The following is a 12,775-nucleotide window of genomic DNA, read 5'->3' on the forward strand; positions in this document are numbered from 1 at the left end:
GGAGAGGTGAAACAGAAGCTGTTTAGTATCTACCAGGGACGACTCAAATGAATCAGAGCATAACAACAAGTCATCAACATATTGTATCAGCACCGACCCATTCTCAGGCTGAAAGGATTGCAAACAGTCATGTAGGGCCTGGTAGAAAATACTTGGGCTGTCAATGAAACCTTGGGGAAGACGGGTCCAGGTGTACTGTACTCCCCTGTTAGAGAAAGCAAAGAGGTACTGGCTGTCGGGGTGAAGAGGAACAGAAAAGAAAGCCAAGTAGAGGTCAATTACAGTGAAGAAAGTAGAGGTAGAGGGGATCTGCATAACAATGACAGCTGGATTGGGCACTACGGGGAATTGGCTCTCGACTATTTTGTTTATCCCCCTTAAATCCTGTACTAGCCTGTAACCCCTTCCCACACTCTTTTTCACAGGGAAGATGGGACTATTGGCTGTGCTGGATGTCCTGACTAGGATGCCCTGCTGTAGCAGCAGTTCTATGACAGGGTATACTCCTAATTCCACCTCTGGCTTCAGAGGGTACTGGGGAATTTTTGGAGCTATCTTGCCATCTTTTATTTGCACAATTACTGGGGCTACATTTGCCATCAATCCAGTGTCCTGTCCATCTTTAGTCCACAGGGAACCCGGTATTTGCGAAATAATTTCCTCTACCTGCGATGGACATGTGTCTAGAACGGTAGAGTGCAACATGAGCCTTTGAGGGGTGTCTAACATATCTTGTACTTCCTGTGCATGGTTTTATGGGATATCTAAACACACATTCTCAGGGGTGCAATATATAACACACCGCATGTTACATAATAAGTCTCTGCCAAGTAGATTAGTCGGAGCTGATGCAGCCAACAATAAAGAATGTTTGGTAAGCAAGGGCCCTATCGTAACCTCTGTAGGTTTAGTCAAAGGATACTGTTGCACTTTTCCCATTACTCCCATTGCCGAAATAGTTTTGTCCGTGGTCATTATTCCTGTTGAAGAGGTTAATACAAAACTTGCAGCCCCTGTATCTACAAGGAAAAGTTGTCTTGTACCAGCTACATTGACCATGACCTCAGGTTCATCTCTGAGGTCGTGAGTCAACCTCACTGGCTGCAGAATACAGGTCTGACCCCTTTCCTATTGTCTGTATTGTTGGTTTCCCCGGAAGGCGTTGGCAGCTATCATATGTGAGGGAAGTAACTGTGATGAATTGGAGGTCTGCCCATCTCTCCTTGGGGGAAATCTATGTGTTTCCCCTCTATGTGGCTCGAAATCCCTCCTATATGTCCCTTGGTCCCGTCTATGTGTTGAGTAGTTTTGTGTATGTGGCTCGTGTCTAGGGGCTTTTTGTCTTTTCTGTGTACAGTCCCTGGAGAAGTGTCCCTCCCTTCCACAAGTGTAACACCTGTTTACTCTCCTTCTCGAGTTCTTCAAATACCTGGGGAATAAGTTGTGTAGTAGAGCCTGTATACTCTACGTCATCAACATCTACCCCTGCAATGCTTTATGTTTAAAGATATTCTTGTCATACTCAATAGCAGACTCTTTCAGAGCATCTACAGTGACCCCTCTCCAATTAAGCAAAGAAGTCTGTACCCTGAAATTCAATGCCTCTTTGAGTCTGTCCATCAGCACAGAGACAACCACCTCCCTGTGGTTCACATCATTCCTTATATCTCTTATCCCAGTGTATTTAGCCATATCTTGTAAAGCTCTATGAAAATATTCGGATGCCAGTTCACTTTTTCTGTTTGATAGTGAAAATTATACTCCATTTTACAACTGTGGGGAAATATAATCCTAGTTGTATATTGATTTATTTTACGTTCTGCTTGTTCTGTTCATCAGTCAGAGGACTGCCTGTCTCTATCTTACAATCCATTTTTGGGTGTCAATATTAGGGGGTAGGCATGCTTTTAACACTGTCCGCCAATCTTTGTTTGTGGGTTCATGGGCATTACCCAGATCTTTAATAAACTTCTGGCACCCAGCTAAATCTCTCCTGGGATCGTGGAATACTGAAATGATTGACCGCAGTTCTGATCTGGTCCACGGGCAATACATTGCAATATTCCTGATGGGGGTTACTCCCTGGCTATCAGTTCTCCCATTGGGAACTGCTATTACTCGGACAGGGTGTAACCCAACCACTCCATTCCTATTTGACTCACTGTGGGGAGCTACTGTCTCTGCGTAATGAACAGTCCCATACATACCAGTGGATATGATCTCACCCATCCCTCCTGTCGAAGACACAGCCACCGCTCTTACCGGTGGGCTGTGCCCACCTGGGTTTCCCGCATGGTGGCTGCCTGAGAGAGGACTGAGATCAGGCTAGGTTCGTCATCTTCCTCTGAACTATGATCCTTGGAAGAACTTAGGACAGGGTACAATTTGAAAGGGTTAGGGTTAATACATTTTACAAATGCATTTTTATCGTTTCCTAGTATACTATTGGTTGTAGAAGCCTTCTCTCCATCGACATATGGTGGTGGTGGTGCACTCGCATTCACATTCCTGTCTGGTTTTGACCTCGCTGCGCAAGCGAGTTCTCTTTGCGCTTCTCCTTCCTGTTGATATATGTTTAAACAGTTGTTATGTCTGATCCTCCGTTTCTTGGATTTGATCAGACATATTCTATTTCTACCATTTTGCAGCACCTCTGGGTCAAAACTACCAACCCTAGGAAATGATGCCCTATCTTCAACAGTCATTCGTGCCCATTCATCACAAAAAGCCTCCGTGTAAGGACCAAACTTCCTACACATAATATAACCAGCGGACCCTTTTGGCCCCTTCTCCTCAGCCTGAACCCTAGCTCCTGAATGCCTCTCGTGTGCACACTTAGCTCCCATTGTGGACTTTTTAAACACAAGCACTAAGTGGCCAATGCAAGACGACGGTGAAAAGTCCTCTGAGCGCTTTTCACCTGCTCTGTCTCCTCTGGACATTACCACGTTCCACTCCTGAAGTGATTTCCCCGCGTACCCAGTGAGGACCCTACCAGACCCCTCAGCACTGGAAGTATGAAGTATTAACAGCAATAAATTAATACCCCGCATTTTTCAGTGGAGGTTAAAAGCCTGATCTTTTTGGTTTCTTTCCACAGGAATTCTGCTTGGGAAATGTCACCTAGCCTTCCTATGGAGTTCCACCAGGAATATTTCCTGAGAGAGTCAGCGAAAATTCCTTCTCTTTACACAAATCACGTCTGCATATGCTAACACAGCATGTATGATGCCGCAATTGCTTGACATTATGCAAATGGTATCACGTTGCGCCGCGTATCACATACACACACGTGCGGTCCAATCGCATGGCTTATAGATACTTGTTATCTATACGCCCTACGATCACGGGAGTCGAATTCACTAGCTGTGCTCCACAGCCGGAGCGTAACACCAGAAATCACTCTCCTCCGCACGTTTTACCTTTAAAAACACACACACACACTATGTGCCTAAATACCAATAAATACGTGAGGTCGCTAAGCTCCACGCCACCAAGCCTCTGCTTACTCAGTGCCTCACCGACGAGATCCCGCTTTTCGGGGTTCAATCCACTCACACTTTTCAACAACCCACACTTTTAGATTTTCTGTGCAGAAAAAAAATCACTCCCTTTGATTGATAACTTGCCCCAGAGGTAGTACACTTATAATAAGATTTTGAGTAATCTGTCTAAAATCGGATAGTTACTTGTTAATGTATAACTATAAGTCTTTTATCCCACCTTTAAATTTAATTCTATTGTGTGGTAAACTTGCGCTCGCTAACCAATGCAATTATGTGTAATTACACAACAGTGCGCGTAATCGTCCCCCTACGCACGCTTCACGTATCTTTGTACCATGCCACGTGTGTACCGTGCATTCGCAATTATGTATTCCTGCTTATGAATATACGCAGCAACCACACTTATATTAATCACTGTAAGCAATAGAAAACTTGTGCTTCTATTGCTTTTGATTAATACACAATACTTCCTTTGTTCCCCACACACACTGGAAGTCACCCACGTGGATAACTTCCTTTGAGTGCTGCCCAAACTTTTAGGCAGGAACAGAGTCTTGTATGTGCTTTACATGTAACCACTAAACAAATACAACAAATGTATAACAAATAACTTATCCGATTCTATGCAGATCTATGACTACTACAACCTATGGCAACAATGTATGAGAATATACGCAAAATATCTGTACGCTTATGCGTTTATTTTCGCGCCAAACGACCCAAAGAAAATGGCTTTTCTTTGTTGTCCCTCGGTTCGCACCAGCACCTCTGAGACTATACAAGACAGATGTGGTTTAACAACATTAGGTAGTTTTAGCACAAAACAAAATTGTTTTACTTTAGACACGTCCTCCACCCTTTGTTGTTAGACCAAAGTCTGTAAGGCCCTGCAAGTCCGCGAGTGTGAGATGAACCGGATGAGCCCCAACTGTTGAGTTAATTTAAATTACAAGAAAAAGCAATGCATACGAACACTGTTGTTTGAGCCGCTGCGGCCACTAACCTTATACATATAACAGCTAAATTGTGTATATACGTTGCGTATACATACCGACACGTTATGTGCACGATATAGCGACACGTGTGGCTGAATACACTTTACCCCAAACAAGAATGGCATGTGACACCAGTAGTTAAATGTAATGTTGTGGTCCAACGCATCAACAGTATTTACTTGAGAATATACAGATAAAAGGTACAACACTATACAGAGAAGAGCTACAACCAATAATTAGAGATGTGCACCGGAAATTTTTCGGGTTTTGTGTGTTGGTTTTGGATTCGGTTCCACGGCCGTGTTTTGTATTCGGACGCGTTTTGGCAAAACCTCCCTGAAAATTTTTTGTTGGATTCGGGTGTGTTTTGGATTTGGGTGTTTTAAAAAAAAAAAAAACTGAAAAACAGCTTAAATCATAGAATTTGGGGGTCATTTTGATCCCATAGTATTATTAACCTCAATAACCATAATTTCCACTCATTTCCAGTCTATTCTGAACACCTCACAATATTATTTTTAGTCCTAAAATTTGCACCGAGGTCGCTGGATGACTAAGCTAAGCGACCCAAGTGGGCGGCACAAACACCTGGCCCATCTAGGAGTGGCACTGCAGTGTCAGACAGGATGGCACTTAAAAAAATTAGCCCCAAACATCACATGATGCAGAGATAAATTAAAAAAAAGGGGTGCAAGATGGAAATTGTCCTTGGGACCTCCCATTCACCCTTATGTTGTATAAACAGGACATACACACTTTAACAAACCCATCATTTCAGCCACAGGGTCTGCCACACGACTGTGGCTGAAATGACTGGTTGGTTTGGGCCCCCACCAAAAAAGAAGCAATCAATCTCTCCTTGCACAAACTGGCTCTACAGAGGCAAGATGTCCACCTCCTCCTCATCGTCCGATTCATCACCCCTTACACTGTGTACATCCCCCTCCTCACAGAATATTAATTCGTCCCCACTGGAATCCACCATCTTAGGACCCTGTGTACTTTCTGGAGCCAATTGCTGGTGAATGTCTCCACGGAGGAATTGATTCTAATTCATTTTGATGAACATCATCTTCTCCACATTTTCTGGAAGTAACCTCGTACGCCGATTGCTGACAAGGTAACCTGCTGCACTAAACACTCTTTCGGAGTACACACTGGAGGGGGGGCAACTTAGGTAAAATAAAGCCAGTTTGTGCAAGGGCCTCCAAATTGCCTCTTTTTCCTGCCAGTATACGTACGAACTGTCTGACGTGCCTACTTGGATGCAGTCACTCATATAATCCTCCACCATTCTTTCAATGGTGACAGAATCATATGCAGTGACAGTAGACGACATGTCAGTAATCGTTGGCAGGTCCTTCAGTCCGGACCAGATGTCAGCACTCACTCCAGACTGCCCTGCATCACCGCCAGCGGGTGGGCTCAGAATTCTTAGCCTTTTCCTTGCAGCCCCAGTTGCGAGAGAATGTGAAGGAGGAGCTGTTGATGGGTCACGTTCCGCTTGACTTGACAAGTGTCTCACCAGCAGGTCTTTGAACATGTGCAGACTTGTGTCTACCGGAAAGAGAAATACAACGTAAGCTTTAAACCTAGGATCGAGCACGGTGGCCAAAATGTAGTGCTCTGATTTCAACAGATTGACCACCCATGAATCCTGGTTAAGCGAATTAAGGGCTCCATCCACAAGTCCCACATGCCTAGCGGAATTGCTCCATTTTAGCTCCTCCTTCAATCTCTCCAGCTGCTTCTGCAAAAGCCTGATGAGGGGAATGACCTGACTCAGGCTGGCACGTGTGGCAAGTTCAAAGGGTTGCAGAACCTTGCACAACGTTGAAATCATTCTCCACTGCGCTTGAGTCAGGTGCATTCCCCCTCCTTTGCCTATATCGTAGGCAGATGTATAGGCTTGAATGGCCTTTTGCTGCTCCTCCATCCTCTGAAGCATATAGAGGGCTGAATTCCACCTTGTTACCACCTCTTGCTTCAGATGATGGCGGGGCAGGTTCAGGAGTGTTTGCTGGTGCTCCAGTCTTCGGCACGCGGTGGCTGAATGCCGAAAGTGGCCCGCAATTCTTCGGGCCACCGACAGCATCTCTTGCACATCCCTGTCGTTTTTTTAAAAATTCTTCACCACCAAATTCAATGTATGTGCAAAACATGGGACACGCTGGAATTTGCCCACATGTAATGCACGCACAATATTGGTGGCGTTGTCCGATGTCACAAATCCCCAGGAGAGTCCAATTGGGGTAAGCCATTCTGCGATGATGTTCCTCAGTTTCCGTAAGAGGTTGTCAGCTGTGTGCCTCTTATGGAAAGCGGTGATACAAAGCGTAGCCTGCCTAGGAATGAGTTGGCGTTTGCGAGATGCTGCTACTGGTGCCGCCGCTGCTGTTGTTGCTGCGGGAGGCAATACATCTACCCAGTGGGCTGTCACAGTCATATAGTCCTGAGTCTGCCCTGCTCCAATTGTCCACATGTCCGTGGTTAAGTGGACATTGGGTACAACTGCATTTTTTAGGACACTGGTGACTCTTTTTCTGACGTCTGTGTACATTCTTGGTATCGCCTGCCTAGAGAAGTGGAACCTAGATGGTATTTGGTACCAGGGACACAGTACCTCAAGCAATTCTCTAATTCCCTGTGAATTAACAGTGGATACCAGACACGCATTTAACACCAACACCGCTGACAAGACCTGAGTTATCCTCTTTGCAGCAGGATGACTGCTGTGATATTTCATCTTCCTCGCAAAGGACTGTTGGACAGTCATTTGCTTACTGGAAGTAGTACAAGTGGTCTTCCGACTTCCCCTCTGGGATAACGATCGACTCCCAGCAGCAACAACAGCAGCACCAACAGCAGTAGGCGTTACAATCAAGGATCCATTGGAGGAATCCCAGTTAGGAGAGGACTCGTTAGACTTGCCAGTGACATGGCCTGCAGGACTATTGGCGTGCCTGTCTAAGGAGGAAATTGACACTGAGGGAGTTGGTGGTGTGGTTTGCAGGAGCTTGGGTACAAGAGGAAGGGATTTAGTGGTCAGTGGACTGCTTCCGCTGTCACCCAAAGTTTTTGAACTTGTCAATGACTTCTGATGAATGCGCTCCAGGTGACGTATAAGGGAGGATGTTCCTAGGTGGTTAACGTCCTTACCCCTACTTATTACAGCTTGACAAAGGCAACACACGGCTTGACACCCGTTATCCGCATTTCTGTTAAAATAATTCCACACCGAAGGTGTGATTTTTTTTGTAATTTGACCAGGCATGTCAATGGCCATATTCATCCCATAGACAACAGGTGTCTCCCCGGGTGCCTGACTTAAACAAACCACCTCACCATCAGAATCCTCCTTGTCAATTTCCTCCTCAGCACCAGCAACACCCATATCCTCATCCTGGTGTACTTCAACAGTGACATCTTCAATTTGACTATCAGGAACTGGACTGTGGGTGCTCCTTCCAGCACTTGCTGGGGGCGTGCAAATGGTGGAAGGCGCCACCTCTTCCCGTCCAGTGTTGGGAAGGTCAGGCATCGCAACCGACACAATTGGACTCTCCTTGGGGATTTGTGATTTAGAAGAACGCACAGTTCTTTGTTGTGCTTTTGCCAGCTTAACTCTTTTCAGTTTTCTAGAGGGATGATGAGTCCTTCCATCCTTATGTGAAGCTGAACCACTAGCCATGAACATAGGCCAGGGCCTCAGCCGTTCCTTGCCACTCCGTGTCGTAAATGGCATATTGGCAAGTTTACGCTTTTCATCAGATGCTTTTAATTTAGATTTTTGGGTCATTTTACTGAACTTTAGTTTTTTTGATTTTACATGCTCTCTACTATGACATTGGGCATCGGACTTAGCAGCCGACGTTGATGGCATTTCATCGTCTCGGCCATGACTACTGGCAGCAGCTTCAGCACGAGGTGGAAGTGGATCTTGATCTTTCCCTATTTTACCCTCCACATTTTTGTTCTCCATTTTTTAATGTGTGGAATTATATGCCAGTAATATATCAATAGCAATGGCCTACTGTACTGTACTATATATGTGTACTGTTGGTCACCAAAATGCTGCACTGTAATACTATATATACTGCTCACAAAAATGCAGCACAGATATGGAATGGATACTTGCAGTGACACAGAGCTGCAAGATACAGCAATGGCCTACTGTACAATTATATACTGTTGGTCACCAAAATGCTGCACTGCAATACTATATATACTGATTGGCGCTGAGAATGATTCTTAGATGCCTCTCACTAGTTTTTAATTAAAATGAATTAACATCATATTTTAAATCCACACTATGTACACACTGTGAAACAATGACAATAAAAAAAATATGTATAAAAATATGTATACTGATACACAAAATTCAATGTGCGTCTGATTAAATACAACTTGCTGGTACTGATTTTTAAATGGGAATGTCACTGAGTCTCACCATGCCTTGTTGCTGCGGTGGGCTGGCTGTTAGTAACAGGTCTGGTCCCGTGCTGGAAAGCTCGGCACCACCGCAGAAAACTTTTCCAGGCTGTCCAGGCAAAACTCCTTCCCCTTTCTTTCCAGGCAAGTTGAAGCACAATGTCCAAGCAACGCGTTTCGGTGATTAACACCTTTTTCAAGTTTGGATACTGTGCTCCTTCCTCTTCCGCCTTTTATACCTTATTGATTGGAACTTAATTACAAAAAATTACGTATTTCCCGCCGTTTTCCTCCAGAACTCCCTTGTCCGTCACTTTTAGTGCTCCCTGTATGCTTTGCTCCGGTCCGCCATTCCGGAACCGGAAGTGATGCTTTGCGTTCCACAGTGTACTTCCGGTTGCGTTCCACCTCCGGTAATACTTGCGGCTCCTCTATCTCAGATTAAATATCATCCATTATGTTAATGCCTTTTATAATTTGTTAGTTATTTCAGGAATGTAATGAATCTCTTATCTTTATATTCTTTTGGTAATTTTCGACCACTCTTTAGTGCCCCACCGGCGCCATCTTTGAATAGGGAAAAATCACTAGATTCCATTTTTTCAGGATTTCCTGACTTATTCCATTTCTAGTATAGTACTTAGTATTCCCACACAGTCCATCCCTTGAAATAAGTCAGGATTTCTTCAAAGTTTTTTTCAAAGGCATATATAAAAAATAGAGAATAAAAAAGAGTAAGTCATATATATACTAATGGACCTTTTGACAGCAGATGATACGAGAGAGTCATAACAAGGTTTACACATGCAATTTTAATCCAAAAACCATTTTAATTCGAAGTCCACATTGTGGCCATTAGGTTTTATTGTGTCAATTTCAAAAATCCACCTCATCTCACTTTTTGCCAAACACTTTTCAATATTCCTAATTTTCCAATTGGCTTGTACCAATTGTATTCCGATAAAACGTTTAATGTCCCTTTCACATTTATCATGTTTATGAGCAAAATGGTCAGAGAGTGGATGAGAAATTAACCCTTTTCTTATATTATAAACATGTTCAGAAGACCTCTTTTTCAAAGGTCTTGACGTTTTTCCGATATAAATGAGTCCACACCTGCACTCCAACCAGGGCCGTCTTTTCGTATGGGCTCAATGGGCTCTTGCCCAAGGGCCCCAGGAGTAAAAAGGCCCCAGGCTGATAGCTGAGGGTCCCCTCTTTCCAGGGGTACCAGATTTTTGAAAATCGTCCCTGTGGAACCGGAGATATCCGACTTCAAAGCAGTGGTCCCCATCCAAGCCTTTTAATTGTTCTTCCCAGCCAGATATCTCGGGTTCTGTCTGACGTAAGGGGGGTACTCACGGAGCAATCGCTGCTTAAAATCTAAGCAATCTGTCTAGATTGCTTAGATTTTAAGCAGTGATCTCTCCGTGTGTACCCCTCACAGCGATAGCGATGCGCAGCCCCGCGCATCGCTATCGCTGGTGCTAGATTGGCCAATCTAGCGGGTCGCTCACTTCACCAACTAGGTGAAAAGAGCCCCCCCATTCCCCCCGCATGCTCAGCACACATCACGCTGTGCTGAGTGGGGGGAGAGATGTGTGCTGAGCAGTTCACTCAGCACACATCTCTCCCCACATCTGCCAGTGAATACTGGCGGTTAGAGTTTTTCTGAGGGTATACTCCAAAAGCTGGGACTCTCCCCTTTCAGTAAACACTGACAGCTTGTCTGCACTATGCCCAGAACCAGAGATATCAGCCTTCAAGCAGCTGGTCCCTGCTACAACTCCACATGCCTAATATGCAGTTTTATATTTTTGTTGGTGGACTGCTCTGGCTACTGAAGTCTGATCCCCGAGTCCCCAGTACCTCCTCACCAGGGCCGGTTCTAAGAGTTGTGGCGCCCCGTGCAAAATATGGGGGCGTGGCTTCAATTGGGGGCGTGGTCACGGCGCTGCAAGAAAATAAATAAATAAATAAAAAGAATACTTACCATCCCCGTTCCTGATCCAGACCCCCTCCGCCGGCGGCACCGCTCTTCTCCCCTCTCTCTTCTCTTCGATCTATGGGAGAGACGTTATTACGTCTCTCCCATAGAACAGCATAGACACTAGAGGTCAATTATGACCCCTAGTGTCTGTCCCACTATACTGTGCGCGATGACGTCATCGCGCATCGCACAGCAAAGGTCCTCTACAAGAAGGGAAACTAGACAGTAGCGTCTAGTTTCCCTTCATGGAGAGGACCTTTGCTGTGCGGTGCGCGATGACGTCATCGCGCACCGCACAACTAAGGTCCTCTCAATAAAGGGAAACTAGACGCTACGCGTCTGGTTCCCTTCAAAGCAGGGGGGCACAGCAGGGCACTGCGGGGGGCACAGTGGCGGATCTTGCCCTGGTGCGGCGCCCTCCGGAAGGCGCCGGCGCCCTCCGGAAGGCGGCGCCCCGGGCAAAAGAACCGCCACTGCTCCTCACAGGTGTCCCCAGTACCTCATGAAAGGTGAGACTCTCTAGTTTTTTTTATCCCATTAAAGCTAAGGAATCTATTTCCAGGAATTGGAGATATCTGCAGTAAAGCACGCTGCCCTGACCCCCGGAAAATGATGAATATTAAGCCCACTCCACTATCCACCCCTCCCCTGTGCATTAAACACCCCCTACCACCCTGGAAGTTATGTACCAGGGCCTCTTCATTCAGCACAATGTCCCCTTCTACAGTTTAGCGTTCTCCTTCCCGCCCCATTTGTGCAGTAAAGGAGTAATTAGCAGAAATTATTTCTCCAGGTCCTACATGCTGAGTGCAAGATAGAACCCCCTACCCCCCGCAGAACATCAATGCTGCCGCTGATAGCACCCCCTACCGCTGAGGTGGGTAGGGGCCCCAGTGCATTGCTGTGCCCAGGGGCCTACACTGCTGTTAAGACGGCTCTGACTCCAACAAATATATTACATTTCTCGAATGGCAGGTAATGAACTCATTTATCTTATATTTTTTTCCCTTTGCCTCAAACTCTGTTATTTTTCGTTCTATATTTTTATGTGTAGTAGTCCTACACATAAGGCATTCACCACATCTGTGGAATCCTTTGGTACGGGTTTTTCTCATATTAGTATCTGGAAGGCTACTTTGAACTAAACTATTACGCAGGGACTTAGCTTTCCAATATATAAACCTAGGTACAGATGGCAAATGACTCCCTATGATAGGGTCGTCTAGCAGTAATTTCCAGTTTTTTTTAAACAGTTGTTGAACTTTTTTATGGTGCGCCCCATACTTAGTAATGAACGCCCATTCATGATTGTTTATGTCATTCTTCTTTTTCTCCCGTTCAACTAGTAATTCTGCTCGATCTATACTTTCTATTTTCCTTTTTGCTTCTTGTAGAGTAGTTTCAGGGTAGCCTTTTTCTTAAAACCTGGTAGTCATTTCTTCAATTTGGGTTTGTAAAACCTCTGCCTGTCAATTCCTTTTTAAGCGTTTATATTGTCCCAAAGGGATCTTTTTTAACCAGCGAGCATGATGCTCGCTATTAATTGAGATGTACGAGTTAGAATCGGTTGATTTTCTATGAGTCTTGGTGAAAATTTGTTTGTTCTCAATGAAAATAACCAAATCAAGGAAAGTCAATTCCTTTTTAGTGATATTAAAATGTAAAATGTATATTGAATTCATTAGAGTTGAGTTCATTACAGAATTTTTGAAGAGAGTCTTCATCCCCTCTCCATATGAAGAACACGTCATCTACGAAACGCCACCAGCATACCAGGCTTACCCCAGCCTTCTTGCCTCATCCACATGGAGTTGTTCCCAATAGGCCATGAATAGGTTTGCATAGCTGGGGGC

This window comes from Pseudophryne corroboree, chromosome 3 (assembly GCF_028390025.1).
Source record: "Pseudophryne corroboree isolate aPseCor3 chromosome 3, aPseCor3.hap2, whole genome shotgun sequence".
NCBI classification, from domain to species: Eukaryota; Metazoa; Chordata; class Amphibia; order Anura; family Myobatrachidae; genus Pseudophryne; species Pseudophryne corroboree.